Source organism: Crocuta crocuta, unplaced genomic scaffold (genome assembly GCF_008692635.1).
Source record: "Crocuta crocuta isolate KB4526 unplaced genomic scaffold, BGI_CrCroc_1.0 scaffold233, whole genome shotgun sequence".
Lineage (NCBI taxonomy): Eukaryota > Metazoa > Chordata > Mammalia > Carnivora > Hyaenidae > Crocuta > Crocuta crocuta.
Window position 1 is genome coordinate 3,724,890 of NW_027529526.1, and position 17,237 is coordinate 3,742,126.

Genomic DNA, 17,237 nt, shown 5'->3' on the forward strand with positions numbered 1-17,237 from the left:
AATTTATAATTCAGGGCAGGATAAAATGTAAGAATAGCTTATATTAAAACAAGTATCCTTTGCTGGCTTTGAATCGGACACAGAGTGTGTCCACATAGTGTTATGAGTGTCCCAGATAAAATTGCTCTCCTGAATTCAAAAACATTAGTAAGTTGTGAGGAAGAAATGGGTGTTACACCAAAAGTAAATTCAGAGCTGCCTTCCCTGGCCAGACTCTCCTGTACTTCTTGCATCTATGGAAGTAGGCATCATAGAATTGTTGGAAACCGGTGAAACTGGAGTGAAGAAGGCCTGAGGCACCATTTACGCTGAGAAAGAGGTCTAGAGAAGAAACCTAATAGTGTATTAGCCATCAATACTTAAAACTGTCCAAATGCCCAGGACTTTATTATTTATCAATCCTGATTGGAAAGTAGAATAAATTATCTGGGTCACTTAGGCAAAAACATATTATAGGAGCTGGGGAAGGGCTGAGTTAGATATTTATTTCATATCTCAATTTCAGTTGCCCAATTCATTATAGTCATTTGCGCTGTAAATATAACGTTCCAAGTGATGTTTCCTATAAAAGATGTTGATCAAGATTCATTTTTTTCCAGAATGAGTTTTATTTAAATCTAGTTAGCTAATAACTAGGTTAGCTAACTAACCTAGATGTTTTTACTAGCTATGTTTAAAAAGTGTGTATTGAATCAAACCAATCTCTAAGTCTAGGAAAGTTTCTGACCTAAATTAGGGACTCAAGTTCCATTATTATTTTAAGTTGAACACTACTCATAGCCATCCTCACATTTTGGAAAGAATATGGCCCTTGCAACAAAGTTTCTTTGTTTTCATGGAACTAAAAATGTGCTGTATTTAGACCAAACAATAAAAATAAACTACCAAACTACCTTCTAATGCATGGGGGTTCTGGAGAGAGGAAACCATAGATATTTAGAGGCATAAAGTGACTCATTATGCTAGTTAAAACTTTTTACAAGGCTAGCTCTGTGTGTTTGAGTTGCATCTGTTACCTCTTCAGCGAGAACTAAAGGGTATGAAGCAAAAGAATTTTGGATTGAATTTTGCCTTCTACAGAATACATTGCATATATTCTAAATGTCTAAATGGGTTCCCCACCTTAGGCAGAACAAAAAATGCATCTTTTAATTTTTATTCTACCTATAAGATATTCCTGTTGGACACATCCAAGATATTTTTTGTGAAGTGCTTTCATTTTAACTTGCAGACATAAATTAAACATGTTTTTCAAATGTAACTTGAAAACTTCTATTCCCTTAAAAATTGTTTTTCTCCCTTTTGTTTTTACTTACTGATACTTTAAACACGTACTTTACTACTGCCTTTTTTTTTTTTAAGCCATAATGGACAGATGTTGTATTCCTAGAGATAGAACAATGAAATATTTTTTCCTCGGTATTATCATCTTGGAAAAAGTTGTTAGAGTAGATGGGGACAACTGCCCGAGTTAAAAATAGTATAAATTGTAGACAAAATGTATATACTTCTTTAACAAAACATATACATGCAATTTATTTATATTTTTAAATTTAATTTTCTGTCTAAACTTTCAGGTCACTTTCATGAATTCAAAGGCAATTTACCAGTGATTTCTGGGTGCTGGGGCTGATTTTTTGTCCGTATTTGTAAGTATTGGTTTATTTATTACTTTTCTCATTGTATAGTGAAAACATTACAGTTTGTAAACAAGATCTTAATTTCTTTTGTATGTGAATATTTATTACTTTTCCTGTTACTTTAAGTGTTATTATTTTTTTGTAAGAGTTTTCTTAAGAGGACTATAGAAAAAAATACCAGCTGGTGGAAAAGGCTTCAGTTTGTGATTTCCAGTAAAATAACCCAATGGTGAGGCCCATTACAGTAAGCTGAAAGAATAAATATTTTACTTTTTGAAGATGGGGCTCAATTATAGGAATGAATTACCTTGAAGGGGCTAGTCTATATACATATGAATAATTTACCCTGATAAATTCTTACAGTCTTCTGGTGTCTGAACTTGAAAAGTATTATGAGCCTGTGCACATAGAAAAGATGTGAGATGATACAGAATTCAAAGAGCTGTCAGTACATGAGGAGATTATGTACTAAGGAACCAAAGGTTTATTTAATGAAGGTATAATGTGTATCCAAGATGGAGGTATTCCTGCCTTCTTCACCAACCCTAAAACACCAGTAAATTTTAAGTGGTATTTGGGAATACAAAGATACCTTTTTCTCAGGGAAGAAGGTAAATTTCAAGAGAAAAAAAATGGAATAAACTTGAATGATCAATTAAAGTACTTTAAATATATATATTTATTTGTTGATATAAAAGTAGTTTAGATATGAGGCAGGTATTAAAAAAGTCTGTGTGCATATAAGACCATATTTAAGTAACTTGAGTTTAAAATATATTTATATGTGTTTATTGTTGGTAAGGAGCTCTTATACATTTGATAACAATAAAGACATAGGAAACTTGTTCTCTGATAGTGTAATCTTACAAATGAGTTTTACAAAATGTGCTTCTAGGAAAAGTGTTAAAAATATAATAACGTTATAAATTGGAGTTTAAGTAATTCAGTATTTAGACAGAGCATAGGGAAAATTTATTTAAAACCAACTTTATCTTTCTTTTAGTAGAGGATTGATTGGGACAAGCATTTTGAATCAGCTTTAAAAAATAGATGTGAATGTTTAATATAGTTTAACACATTTTGTATATTTTTAATGCTTTATGAATGAATATATTATTTTTATGGAACTGTCAATTCACATTTTATTATTTGAAGACTTAATTCTTATGTAAAACACAAAATATTAAACTGCATAGCTCCTTTGGATTAAATATAAGCTTTTAATTTGTGCAAGGTATCATAGTGAGGATTAGGAGGCAAGGAAGATGGAGAAAGAAATGTAAAGTACCTTTGAAGTGTTCTCATGAAAAAGGATAATTCTGAGGAGCTAAGTTTATCCTATGAGAAATCTGAGTTAAAGGAAACAATTTTGAGTTGTTCAAATCTTATCTTAGTTGCTTTGTCCTTTCTTTTAACTCTTTTTTCTCTTCTTTTGTATCATTCAATAATTTTATTTTTTAAAATGTTTATTCATTTTTGAAAGAGAGGGAGAAAGAGAGAGAATGGGGGAGGGACAGAGAAAGAAGGGGACAGAGGATCCCAAACTGGCTCTGAACTGAGAGCAGTGAGCCCCATATGGGCTTGAACTCATGAACCTTGAGATCCTGACCTGAGCAGTCTGATAGTCAACCAACTGAGCCACCCATGTATCCCTCAATCTTTTTCTTTAGTACATTTTTAGGATGACTACATTTTTAAAATGACAAATAGGAGATAATTACTGGCATTTCAACCAAGATGGCCTTTATTAAAATATTAAAATTAAAATATTTACATTTCTCATTACCTAAATCTCTCTTTTCATATTCCTTTACTCCTCTTCTGTGACCCCCCTCCACCAGATATACTTAGGCTAACTTTGAATAGAGGTGATCCAATTAGTTGAGATTTTTCTAGTGATCTAACAGAGAGAGAGAGACTAAAAATAGAAGGAATACTGTGACTGTAATTTTCATATGGTTATTTCTGGAGTTCAATTAAAAAAATCTTTTAGTCTGTTTTTGTCTGATCTCTTAGGCAGAAGCCATGCTAATCATACAGGCCCAAAGTAATTGTTTTTCAATCTTGAGAATTTCCATATGTTAGTTTAGGGCATGGACTTTGTTGTTCCTTTGTTCTTTGGTCGCAAGCTTTGTTAAGACCATCTCCTAACTGGAACATTCTTATTAAAGAAATGTAGCAGGATACTGCTAAAATAAGTCAGATAACATTAACATGGCATCCAGAATGTTTAAGTTCCCGTGCCTTTCAATTACTGCAGAAACTGTCCACCTCTTACACTGAATGATGAAGCAGCTGAAACAATAGTAATATTTATCTAGTCTGGCTTAAGAACAAGCAAATGGGATCTGTGACAATGGCTTCTTTTAGGAACTTTAATTTCCATCCTGGAACTGCTTATTTGCTACATGATCTAAGGAAGAAAGTTATACCTCATGGCCATGGGAAGGTTTCTTAGTAAGGTGTGCAGAAGCCAGTCTGCAAGATAAGAAAGGTGAGATATTGTTTTGCACATCCATAATGAATGGGCCACACCAAGGGTGTGTGAGAACGGACTGGAATCTTACCTACTCACATCAAATACCTATGCCAGAAGAGGAAAACATTGTTAAGGAAAATGGTTATCTTCTCAGAAGCTGAAAGCATCTTATACTATTTTTTTTTCCTTTTTAAAAAATAAACTACCCTTGTCTTTTTCAAATGTAGGCATTTTATAAGAACACTTTGTTTGCATGTGCATATCTCACATTTAATTCTTTATCTCTAATTTAAAAATAATTGTGTGATTCTGACCATTCAGTTTTACCAGGACAATAAATGATTAATTAAAAAAAAAAAAAGGAGGTAGGTCATTAAATATCCTGCTTTTTTAGGTTACTCAGGCCTGTTAAGTTATTTGGTAATGAATTTACATTTATAAAATTCTGTCTTTGTTCACTATCTCGAATAGCAAACTTTTCCCTTAAAAGATACAAAAGTATTTTATTGTCTGGCATAAGAAACGATTATTACTTAGCCCTATGGTTGAAACAATAACAATAATAATAATAATAATTTGGTATAACACTTGCTTTTACAGGCATTAAAGTGGCCTAGTTTTGTAAAAACTGTTAGTTAAGTAGAAATTATCCTTATTTTTTCAGAGTAACAGGACTCAAGTGTAGGGATTCATGGTATAATTCAGTGGTCTTTCAATAAAACCAAATTGTTCTGTCACAGAGAGAACTTTAGTTGTCTTTTGTTGTTTTTGATCATCATCTCGATCTCCATTTTTTGGTCATACAAATATTTTCAAAATGTTGAGGAAGAGTAAGTCAGGGAAGAGATTGTAAAACACCTTCTGCCAGTTCATTTCCTCATGTCCCTGGATTGTTTGCTTCTCCCTGACATTTTCCTATTTCCCCTATTCCAAAACTGCCACATATCCTGCTTTAGCTGAAAGTTTTTGAATTGAGTCAGTTTTCAGGAAACAAACAAAAAATCATGAATTCATGTCTTTGTGGTATTTTAAAATGGAAAGAAATCTGTTTCAAACCAAGCATAGCCCAGACCAAAGCTCCCTCAAGTGAGAACGCCTGTGATTTTCAGGACAAGCAGGTCTAAGTGCATTATCTTTAAAAAATATTATTCCAGGCTAATCTTGACATAAAGCAGGTAAATAAAAAAGATGAGCTGTGAAAATCCACAAATAGGGCTTGAATGCCATTTTCCATGACAACGGGAGCTGCCCCCTGAAAGCATTAATGCTGGGAACATAAGGAATTTACAATTGTGCCTTCTCAGTTTTACAGTTGTGTGCTCATGTTAATTAGAGATATACTGACATTTGAAGTATCTACATTAATACACACAGCTACTGTACATTTGTGAACTGTGACCAGAAATCTACTTTAATTGAAAGCAGTTTGCTAATCTGAATGTGTATATCCAGATTGTACATTTTAAGCTTTTAAGTTTTATATACTAGTGCCCTTAGATACTTGTTCTTTCTGCTCTCTTCACTTTCTGTTTCTAATTTATTTTTACCTGAAAGGACAGCCTGGCCTATTTTAATCTCCTAGTGGTGTTTTGGAGCAATATTGATGGAATTTTGAGAAAAAAATGTTTTTAATAGTGTCCTTTATTTGTTGTAGTTTGAATATCTTTTCCCTCTCTGACTTTCTAAATTGTTGGTTTTTCTTGCAAACCTTTAAAATGGCCTGCCGCCGAAATAAGGTAGGATTTAGGTTTATGGAATTTGCTTCACTGGCTATATTTAAGCACTAAAAAGCTACTTTTCACAGTCACGCTCTGGTTTTAGCTAGAAAAGCCCAGTATTAGAGACCTTCATGAGATGAACAGTGAAGAGGCATTCTATTTTTTTCTAATAGAGCTGGGTTTCATCTTTCTCTCTTGATGTCAAGCCATGTATCTTAAGTTTTGATTTGCAAATATGTTCACGATAGCTTGATGACTTGAGGTCATCGTTAGCCCTAGAATTTTTGTTTTGTCACTCTCACACAAAGGAAGACATTACATCTATTTTTGCAAGCTTGTATTTCTTAAGCATTTGCCTGTCAGGATTTTTAACCTAATTGTTTTGTACTTGTTATTTAATGAAACTCCCACACTTATTTTTTGAACCAATCCCTGAACATTACACAAGACCAGTTAGAAAGAAGCCTTCTTTTAGTAGAACCAGAACAAGCTGCTCTAAAAAGTTTGTAATACTCTGGACTTGTTTCATTAAACTATTTTACTGGCACCATTAAACTGCTGAGACCTGGGACCATTAAAACTTACTCAGTATTATTGTTAGGATGATGGCCTATTTTACCCTTTATGACTTTTTTTTTCACTGTGCTAAGTTCCTCTGTTCTTTATTCTTTCATGTTGCTTACTATGTATTGTGCCATCACAGCACATTTGGTAATTCTAAGTTAATTGCTCAATTATCAGTGATAGTCATGAAGCACTTGAAACATGCACAGTGGAAGATTTAAAAAATTTCTAAATAAGTTGGTGTGTCATAATCTCAAATGTGAAACATGCCAATATCTGCAGGCATAAAAATACACTGCATGAGCTAGGCATTTCAGGGAAGGCAAAAATCTACTCTTAAAATCAGTGCTTTTGTCTGGCAGTGAAGTGTTTCATCTTTGCTAATTTCAAACAACATATCTAAATTTGATCTTGGTTTACTTTTCAACTCTAAAAATTTGGTCGTGGTTATAAAAGAAAAGGGAAGTAAAACTGTATTGATTCAGTTTAAATGTTTTACCGGAACCTTACAATCATGATATTCACTGTTAAGTGGAATTTGATGCGAGGTAGATCCATGTTGGATATCAATCAAAGAAGCTGACTTACTAAGGATGCAGAGTGATATCTTTATAATGTTTTTTCATTCATAAGGCAGTCCTCTAAGCAGAGGTAAAGGTAGTATGTTGATGCTGCATTTATACTGAAAACAACAACAACAAAGGAACAATAACACTTTGGGGACTTATTTGGAATATCATGCAGTAATATTCTCAGATGACTTCAAGATAGCTTACACATTATGGCAAAATAATTATTGTAACTCTTTTGGCAACTAGGCAAACTATCATTAAATTTTGCATTAGTATTCAGCTTAGGGTTTTCTCTAAACTAATATAGCGCCAACAGCTCTTTTTTAGATGCTATTATGGTTCTTTCACATTTTTATAGTACTGTAGTAAAGCTGAATTTACTGGCTACGTTTGAAGGTGGAGTAGAGCAGCACAAGAGTCACCATTAAAGTGATTCAGAGCCCGTTGGAGAAAATCTCTTCTTAACTTGAGATTGGAAACAATGTGGGTCTTGAGGGCAGTTTGCTAAGAGCAGCTAATAAATTTGAATATTTCCCTAAGAAGCTGTTCCCTGAACTTGTTTTTAACCAAGAAGATAGGCTTAATCATCTTACATCTATGTATTCTTACATAACTTTCATTAATATTTAAAGGAATTAAATGTATGTAGAGAAGGGGAAATAAAGCTGTAACTGGAACTGGGTGGTGGTCTCAAATATAAGGAAGTGAGGGAGTGTCAATAAATGCAGTAATTATGTACAGCTAACCACTATTTTATCATTAAATGATCTATAATGATATATATAATGTAGAACATAAAAAATTATTTTTGAGAGAGAGAGAGCGAGAGCGTGAGCATGAATGTAAGCCAGGGAGGGACAGAGAGAGAGAGGTAGAGAGAGAATCTTTAGAAAATCTTAAGCAGATTCTGTGCCTAGCTTGGAGCCAATGCAGAGCTCAGTCTCACAACTGTGAGATCTTGACCTGAACCCAAATCAAGAGTTGGATACTTAACCAATTGAATCTCCCAGGTGCCCCTATAATGTTTACACTTCAGTTAACAGCAAAGCCATTGATTTACTTAAACATTTAGATAGAAACAGTTTAGTGGCTATTTAGTTTATAATGATTGAATAATCAACAAATCTAGTATGTTTTGTTGTATTCTTGTCTCTACATATCACTCTCAGCATGTAGTTTTATCTGAAGTACGTATTTCATGTTATTTTGGAGTATGGTACACATGCTTATCATTTCACCGAATTTTTGCCAACTCTAAACATCATAATGTGAGTTAAATATTCTAGTAAAGATATATCTCTAAATCTACATATATCTTACTAGAGTTTTTCAAAGGTGCAAGGCAATCATGAAGAAAGACTAATTTTCAAAGTGTCATCTTCCACAGATGACTGGCAAAAAAGACTGATCCTTAATGTTTAATCAGTCAAATTAATTTGTCCACATGAAATAATGTTTGTTATTATTATTATTTGTTTAGCACTAAGAGCTTGGCACAGTGCTTATAAAATAAGAAAAGATAGTCTCTAACCTAAGGGCTTAAAACTTGATATGTTACTAAAGAGTTTATATGGGTGGAGTTTTCTTTGGATATAAACTGTATTGGCTTTTTCTTTTCAGCTTACACAGTTTCATATAAACTTAAGTGAACGAATTCATTAATAAAGCAGATTTTCTATTTTTATTTTACCTTTGGGCTCTTTTATACCTTTGGAATACATAAGCAAAACAAAAATGGTATGTTTGATGGTTAATTATGATTTTCACCTTTTTGACCCAGACATAATAGATAATTAAGCAATAACATTAATAAAATCTAAATCTGCACCCCTATAGCTGCCTATATTAGATTAGAATCTATAAAATATAGATTCTTTTTTTTTTTTAAAGCTATGGCAGTTTGGTGAGAAGCTAGTGGCCTGATTTTAATTGCTGCCATTAGTATTCTGAGTTTCTAAACAAACTGCAAATAAATACAGATATTTATTCATATTAAATATGGATATTATATACAGATATTTTTCCTTCTGTGAATATGATTTTTCTTCCGTGACTACATACATATAGCATCACTAACTAGAATGGGTTATTTTTAAGGTAACATTGGCCACACACAATTCAATATCTGATATAGCAGTAAGTGCACACTTAATGAATAGTTGACTGTTTTAAGGGATGGAAACATTCAGGGCTTTCTGGTAGTAGCCACTTGGAGAAGGCAATGTTGATTTTGTGACTAGTTACAGAGTTTTTCCCTGGACTTGCAGTCATAGTACAGATAGGAATTGAAAGGTAGTATCTAGGGGAAGACTGAGAAAGTAAGACATGAAAAATATGGGTGTAAACAAGAGAGCTGAATGTAAGAAAACTTTGAGCTCTAGGAGCTTCTTGAGAAGATATGATTGAATAAATGGAAGAAATACCTCTCCTTCCAATTTCACTGCAATAATTGAACAGAGGAGACAAAAGGGAAAGAAGTTAGTGAAACAAGACTACTGAAATAGGAGATTTTTGTAAAATCACAAAATAGGTTTGAAGATTGTTATTTAAGATATGGAAATAGTTATTTGGAGGACAGTAATAACTTAAAAAGAGTTCTATAGTTTTTTCCCCCTAATTTGTTCAATTTTATTGATTTTGGTTCGTTGCATTTTAAGAACAACTGTAGTACTTTTAGGATATGGGTACCCCCGGTAGAAAAACCAATGAGAATAATTTTGCTTTATTTGGGGAAAAACTAATATAGATATATATTAAAATACTCATAAATGTATTTTTCTAATATTTTATATGGGAGATCTTTAGAAATGTCTCATTGTAACTATCACCAAGAAACATCTTGTATCTTCTAGAACAAAGAATCATGTGAATTGGGTTTCAAATATGTTATATGATGTTTTTAGTTTTGGATGTTGGGAAGTTCTTTGGAATCACATTTCTGTAAAGTGACTTTTAATGTAATGAATCTTCCTTTCCTTTCTCTTTCTGCTTTCCCTCCCCTCCCTCCCTCCCTTCCTTCTTATCCTTCTTCCTTCTCCCCTTTTGTCCTTCCTTTCTTTCATTTAGAGATAGTTTGTTTTCAGTTAGCCTGTATGCTACTTGCAGAGTTTTAAGATAGTAACATGTGTCCATTAAATTGTATGGAGGCTCACATTTTGATTAAGGACTGAAGGGTCCCTATTGGGTTTCTTTTTTAAAAAATGTATTTTATTTTATTTTTAAAAAATTATTTATGTATTTATTTTGAGAGAGTTAGAGCAAGTGGGGAAGGGGCAGAAAGAGAGAGGAAGAGAGAGAATCCTAAGCAGTCCCCACACTTCTGTGTGGAGCCCAGTGGAGGGCTTAAGCCCACAAACTGTGAGATCATGACCTGAGCTGAAATCAAGAGTTGGATGGTCAACTGGCTGAACCACGCAGGTGTCCCATAGCCTGTTGGGTTTCTCACATGAACTAAGGGTACTCTTGCTAATTTTGTGCAATCAAAGAAACCGAAGAACTGTTAGATTTAGTTCTGCTGTTTTGAGGTGATGAAGTTAGGATGATGGGAAAGAAGTAATAATCTTTATTACTAGCAGTTTACAAAACCTGAATTAGGATTTGTCAAATTTTAAGGCTTGTTGGTTGAATGTTTGCTCTCTAAGAACAAGATTAGTCATGGTCATAAAGGATGATTTTTAAGTTTTCAGAAAGACTATCTATAAGGAAATATTCTATTTGGGCATATACTTACAACCTTGAAGACAGTCCTTAGTTATGTTTTTTGGGCAAGTCTTCCATACAGAGTGAATTCACCTCGGTTCTTGATGTTAATTTTTTCTTGAGAGTTAATCTGACTGAGGGTTAAATATCCCGTGCAACCAACAGGGTAAAATTTATGAATGATCTTAAGGATACTAAGCAGGAAATGAAAACCAGATAGGCCTGAAAGACAGTTGTGGATTGGTTAAGGTTATGATTATATAGAACACTGATAGGACAACAAGCTGTGCAGCAATTTGAAGTGTTTAAGAGAGAACAGGCTGCCACTCTCCCAGATCAGCACTCTAACACTTCCCAGTGTCTGTGGCAGGAGCGAAGTTAGAAGGAATCAGGGGTCTGTATTTGGCAGAGGGAAGTTAACAAAAAGCAGCTATTGCTTGTGATGAGCACCTGTATGTTTTAGGCATTGTGCAAGGCACTTTTATGTTGTTATTTTTAATCCTTTCAATAGTCTTAAAAGATAGTTCCTCCCTCCTCCAAGTCCCCAGGTTTTTTTTACTCTAAATTTTGCTTTCTTTTTTGCTTTAATAACACTTAAAATGATTAGTAAGTATCATATATTTGTATGTTTATTTAATGTCTATTTTCTTCACTAGACTAAAAGTTCTGTCAGGGCTGAGACCATGGTTATTTTGTTCAAGCCTGTATATCCAGTTTCTATCATAGTGCTTGACACAGTATTCTTCCAGTATATATTTGTTGAGAGAATGAGCAACTGAGCAAAACATAAAGGAAAGAAGGAAGGAAGAAAGGAAGGAAAAGGTGGAGCTGGGATACAAACACAGTCTATTTAACTTCACAACACATGTCTTCTCACTCTAGAACACCAATAGGGTTCACTTTATTTAGAATATTCTTGATTATGAAATTACTTGATAAAATTTTCATAGGTTCAGCTGTCATAGACTATCTCAAATCTGTCTGCATTGTAGTCTGAGAATTCTTATATCTTATTCTGAGCCTGAATGCCATGAAAAAGCTGAACTGCCTTTTTCTCATACTGTTGGAATATTGCAACCATTTTATGCTAACAGTTCTCTCTAGAAATATAGATTTTTCATCTTCTAGATTTGTGGATTTCTGCTCCTCCTACACAAAGAGAGTGCAATACTCTTTCCTTCTCTGAGATTGTCCCTTAATTTAGGTCCTTGTGCTGCTAAACTGACTTTTAGTAATAGGCAGAGTGACTGCTGTATGCTCTGCTGAGTTTTTTCCTGAAGGAGAGGTGTGTCACTCTTGTTTAGAGAGAACCTGTGGGATGAGCAGGGCTCACCCAAGGAGCTCTTAGCCAGGCACCGGGTCTTGGTTTGGTCATTGAGCAGTGAGCTCCTTCTGTTTTCCTCATTTTTGCTGCTTGAATTTTTCCTTGTTAGTAATAAATATCACTATCAAGAGGGTTTTTTTAAATATTGCTTTTTGAATAGTGCTATTGATGATTTTCATGTCCTTTTATCTCTGGTTCTATCTTTTAAAATAGCCTTACTGTGTCTTTCCACTCTATTTCTCAGGAAGGAAGGTAATATAAGTATGTTGAGAGCAAATTCAAGGTTTGTCCAATACCATAGTACAGAAAGGGGTGTCATTGTATCTAGGCTTTCAGCAATGATATGTGTAGCCTTGAAAGCATACATTTTAAGGATGTGTAGATGTGGTTATGTATCTCCCAGATATATTGAATAGGTGCATGTTTAAATATTGATATCAAATTATCCTATATAAACTCCCAGGAGGGAACAAGAAACAGATTTCTCTGATATAAACAATAATAATCTTTACTGGACCAAAATGACAATTTTGGAAGCTCTGGTCATATGGGAATTTATCATTTGAAGCAGCCTGTCCTACTTGGAATTTAGTGTCTTAGTGAGGAGTGATCTGACTTATCAGGGTCTTTACCTTGGATGGTGTAATCAGTGGTCAATCTAACTTTCAACGTTCGTTTGAAAACTATTTAAAGATGGGAACCCAGTTATGGAAAATCCTGTTTTTTTTGTAGCAAATATTTCCTTCCCAGGAGAATGCTTAGTATCTATTAGAAATTAATTCAATGCAACAAATATATACTGAGTACTGATTTATTCAAAGGAGAACATTAAATGCTGCATTGGAAATAAATACAAGTGCATAAAATTCCTGCCATCAAGAACCTTAGAATCTAGACATAATTATTATACCCCCTTATTCCTCTTTGTGTACTAACACAGCATCTAACAAGAGCTAACTAGTGCATGGATCAAAAGAGGGATTAATAAATGTTAATTAAGTTACATTGATTATTGCAGAGAAAATGTGTAATTTCCTATGCAGAGTATGTTAAGTGACTTAATGAAGTAAAAATAAATAGTACTCTGGGGGGTTCAAAAGGAAGCTATATCCCGTTAAAAAGAAAGACTGAAGGAAACAGACTCTTTGATGGTCTTTGAAAGTTGGGTATGTTTTGTTAAAGGAATAGGGGATGAAGACAGGAACATCCTGGTAGTGAGGGGATATCAAGAAGATGGGTTTTGGAGAGATAAATGGAAGCAAGGAAGTATGGGATAAGGAACAATTAGAAGTCCAGTCTGACTGAGGTACAGGATATGTATAAGCTAGAAAATTTAGTTTGGTTATATCATTGTGACCTGTAAGGCTAGGGTAAGGCATTTGGTGGATTTTAGGGGGCCACCAAGTACAACCAAGTAGTCCAGTGGTATGGCAAGAGCTTTTCTTTGAAAAAGTTCAGCCAGCAGTTTATAGAGTTGATTAGAGGGAAGAAAGTCTTGAACTAGAGAAATAGCTTGTGAGGGCTATTGTAATAGCCTAGGCAAGAGGTAAAAGGTGATATTTGGGGGAATAGAAATAAGAGACTTTGCCAATATAGGATCAATAGGCCTAGTTAGATTATATGTGGTGGAGAGTATGAGGGAAAGAAAGGAGTCAAAATGACTCCAATTGCTGTCCCTGTTCATGAGTAAAAATTAGGAGTATTTTTTCTTTCCAAGGAAAATTAGGAGGAAGATGTGTTTTTAAATGAATGAGAATATACTTAAAATTACTTTGAGGCTTAGAGGCATAACTTAAACACAACAAACATTAACACTAGAAGTTAAAATGCACCAGGCAGGGTGTTGTTGATTTCAGAAAGGTAAGGTACAACTTGGATACTGTGAGTGAGAAAAGTTAACAATGCTTGAGATTATGGCATTCTTATTAGGTGGCTTTCACATAAGGATAAGTACATGACCTCTGTGAGGAATAAAACAGATGCATAGAGTTTGGTTACTTTTAAAACTCTCTCAGATAAAATGATGATTATGATCCTCTGGTTATATTGCCATGTTTTGACCTTCTCTACAGAAGGTCAGTTGCAGCAAATATTATACTTAGAATATATGCCCTCTCTGCTTGTCTCTTTCAAGGAAGAGGAAGTTGTGCAGGAAAGCATATTCATGAGTAAGAAAAGACTTAGTGAAATAAAAATTAAGGAAAAAAAAGACTTTTTCAAGAGAATGGGATAAAGTCAAGTTGATTTTGTAAAGGATCCTTGTCATTCTTATTACTTTATCATTCAGACTAACACTAATATGTATTCATTCAGTCACTCACTCAGTAAGAATATGAATTCAGGACTCTTTTGACACCAAGTGGAATTTAAAATGGAAAAGGAAGATTTAGTCCAAAGGAATTTATAACTTATTTGTGAAAGGAAATGAAATATACATATATAAAAAAGAAGAGCAGAAAAGTGACTGGGAAAAACAAAACCTAATAGTTCCTCCCTGGGAAATGCTTTGGCAATTATTTCTTCTTCTTGGCAGGAACCTTCTAATTGGTGGAAAGAACAGGGCCATTATCTTTTCTTAGAGACCTAGAGTTTCTGGTTATCTCCATCTTCCAATCAACTGTGTATGCAGCCTCTTGACACTGAACTCCTTACTATAGCTTCATCATAGGATCCTCTTTCATGACCTGTGTATGACTTAAAAATCTGGCTCACTTGAACCTAGCAAATAGTGCCTATTATGTAGTGCATAATAGGTTCCAATAAAATACTTTTTGAGTGTATTACAGAAGCTCTGTCATATATTCTATCAATTAAAATATTTTAGGTTAAACAATCTTTAGACATTTAAATATCCTATCAGTAAGTACAGAATAAAAATTCTAAGTGATAAAATTACATATCCTTTGGGAAAGTTAACATCTATTACTTTTTCACATCTTATGCTTTTTATAGGCATCTAATATTTTAAAACCTCCACACAACTTTTGAGTGCCTTTCATGAATTACAGTTATATTAGATGCTTCATATTAGTTTAGAAATATATGGTGTGGAATCCCTGCCACCCCTGGGTACTGCTGTGTACTAGCTGTGATCTTAGACAAATCAAATAACCTTTTGGAGCCTTAGCTTTCTCATCTGTAAAGTGAGAATCTTACCTACTGCATTATTTTTTATAGCTTTATTGAGGTATAATTGGCATAAAATAAACTACATATATTTAAAGTGTACAATTTGATGTTTTGACATAGGTATACACCAGTGAAGCCATTTCCCCTATCAAGATAATTTGCATATCTATCACTCCTAACAGATTCCTAATGTCTCTTCCAAGCCCGTCATTCCCGTCCCTCTTCATCTTTCTCTGACTTTACATCTAGGCAATTATGGATCTTCTGTCACTATAGATTAGTTTGCTTTTAAAAATTTTTACATAAATGGAATTATACATTATTTACTCTTTTTGTCTCATTTATTTCATTTAGCATAATTATTTTGAGAGTCATTTGTGTTGTACATGTCAATAATTTATTTTTTATTTTTATTTTTTTAATGTTTTTTAAAATTTAATTTAATTTTTATTTATTTCTGAGAGGGAGAGAGAGACAGCGTGAGCAGGGGAGGGTCAGAGAGAGAGAAGGAGACACAGAGTCTGAAGCAGGCTCCAGGTTCTGAGCTAGCTGTCAGCACAGAGCCTGATGTGGGGCTCGAACCCACAAACTGTGAGATCATGACCTGAGACGAAGTCGGACGCTCAACCGACTGAGCCACCTAGGCACCCCTATATAATAATTTATTTTTTTAAATTGCTGAGTAGTGTCTCATTGTATGAATATACCACTATTTGATTATCCATTCAGGTCCTTTCTAGTTTTTGCTTATTACAAATGAAGCTACTTTGGACATTGTCTTTGGGTAGATATAAGCTTTCTTTCTCTTGGTTAAATACCTAGGAGTAAAATAGCTAGTTTACATAAGCATATGTTTACCTTTAAAAGAACTGCTAATTGTTTTCAAAGAAGTGGTTGTACCATTTTACATCTCTGATAGCAATGTATGAGAGTTACAGTTGTCCTCCATCCTTAGTAACTCTTTGTATGTTCAGTCTTCAATGTTACCCATTCAAATGGCTAATAGTGATATCTCATTGTGGTTTTCATTTGTAGTTCCCTAATGTCTTATGATGTTGAGCATCTTTTTATATGCTTACTTACCATCTGTCTGTCTTGTTGAAGTCTTTTAAATCTTTGGCTTTTTTTTTTTAATGGGGTTGTCTTCTTTTTTATTAAGTTTTAATAGTTTCTATATATTCTAAATTACAAATTATTTGTCAGATGTATGTTTTGCACAATTTTCTACTAGTTTATAGCTTACTTTTTAACTTTAAGTATCCTGAAGAGCAAAAGTTTTAAATCTTGATGAAGTCCAATTTATTATTTTACTTTATATTTCATGCTTTATGTGTTGCACTTAAGAAATTTTTGCAAAACCCAAGGTTCCTAAGATTTCCCCCTTTGCATTATTTTAGAAGTTTTATAGTTTAAGCTCTTTTTTGAGGTCTGTTATTCATTTTGAGTTAATTTTTATGAGGGAGTGAGATATGGTTTGAGGTTTATATTTTTGCTTATGACTGTTCAAATGTTTCAGTGCCATTGGCTAAAAAGATTATTCTTTCCCCTTTAAGTCACTTTGGCACTTTTTTTTTTGAAAAATCAATTGATCATATACATATAGTTTATTTCTGGAGTCTCTATTTTCTTCCATCGATCTATTTGTCTATTTTTTTATACCATTATCTTGATTACATGAGTACTGTAGCTTCATGGAATAAGTTGGGAAGTATTCCTTCTTTAATTCTCCAGAAGAGTTTGTATCCAAAACAATAGGCATTCTTTCTTTTTGAATGCTTAAAAGATTTCACTAATGAAGCCATCTGTGCTTGGAGTTTTCTTTCTGGGAATATGTTTTAACTGAAAATTCAATTTCTTTAATAGATATAAGGCTATTTAAAATTTAATTTAATCTATTTTACTGATTTTTGTTTTTATCCTTATTTTCTCCTTTTCTCTGTATACTTTGGGTTTAGTTTGCTCTTCTTTTTCTAGTTTCTTAAGGTGAAAGCCGAGATAATTAGAGACTTTTTCAATATAGGTCTTAGTGCTATAAATTTACTTCAAAGTACTGGTTTAGCTGCAACCATAAATTTTGATATTTGGTATTTTTATTTTTGTTCAGTCCAAAAT

General features: G+C 33.5%; 1 protein-coding gene across 1 annotated transcript in view; it reads left to right on the forward strand.

Annotated features, from left to right (window-relative positions):
• The first annotated feature begins 1,592 nt into the window (after positions 1-1,592).
• Positions 1,593-17,237, forward strand: part of SOX6 (SRY-box transcription factor 6) — a 489,234-nt gene continuing 473,589 nt past the window's right edge. The window contains exon 1 of the mRNA XM_077761053.1: positions 1,593-1,649. The gene's annotated coding sequence lies outside the window, so the exon portion shown is untranslated. The remainder of the gene's footprint in view (positions 1,650-17,237) is intronic.